At 44.1% G+C, this 800-nt stretch overlaps 1 non-coding gene across 1 annotated transcript; it reads right to left on the minus strand.

The window, feature by feature from the left end:
• Nucleotides 1-362: 362 nt before the first annotated feature.
• LOC131273732 (U6 spliceosomal RNA) lies at nucleotides 363-469 on the minus strand. The gene has a single exon (XR_009181008.1). It is a non-coding gene; the product is annotated as a U6 spliceosomal RNA (small nuclear RNA).
• Between the last annotated feature and the right edge of the window lie 331 nt (nucleotides 470-800).

Here is an 800-nt window from a genome sequence, read left to right on the forward strand (position 1 = left end):
CACAAAGTAGGTTCAGTTATCTCCTCCCACCCCATTTTAGAGAGAACAAACTGGGGTTCAGGGAGTACTCCCCCAAGCTCAGTCAGCTAATAAAGCGGCAGAGGTGGGCTCAAACTCCCATCTGTGTACCTTTAAAGTCTTAGCTCTTAGCTATGGAATTAGCTCCACTAAGGTTCTTCCCTGCTTTTGCCTCCAATTCTGCCACTTTTCTAAAAGTTGTTCCCATCCTGGTATCTCTTTCCCGCTCTCAAATTTGAGAGGAAGTACTAGTTATAAAAGTAATCATTCAAATATGACCTTCTGATTTTATCTCAAGGTACACTTAAATTTATCATAGGTTGCCTTTTTATTTTATTTTATTTTTTTATATGGAATGCTTCATGAATTTGCATGCCATCCTTGCACAGGGGCCATGCTAATCTTCTCTGTATCATTCCAATTTTAGTATATGTACTGCCAAAGCGAGCACAAAAGCACACTTTCTTTTTATGATTTATTTTTTATTTATTTCTCTCCCCTTCCCTCCCTCGCCCCCCAGTTGTCTGCTCTCTGTGTCCATTTGCTGTATGTTCTTCTGTGTACACTTATATTGTCAGTGGTACCTGGAATCTGTGTCTCATTTTGTTGCGTCATCTTGCTGCATCAGCTCTCTGTGTGTGCAGCACCATTCCTGGTCAGGTTGCACTTTTTTCGCGATGGGCGGCTCTCCTTATGGGGTGCTCTCCTTGCATGTGGGACTCCCCTACACGGGGGACACCCCTGCGTGGCAGGGCACTCCTTGCGGCATCAGTACAGCGTGT

Source organism: Dasypus novemcinctus, chromosome 16 (assembly GCF_030445035.2).
Source record: "Dasypus novemcinctus isolate mDasNov1 chromosome 16, mDasNov1.1.hap2, whole genome shotgun sequence".
In the NCBI taxonomy this organism is placed as follows: domain Eukaryota; kingdom Metazoa; phylum Chordata; class Mammalia; order Cingulata; family Dasypodidae; genus Dasypus; species Dasypus novemcinctus.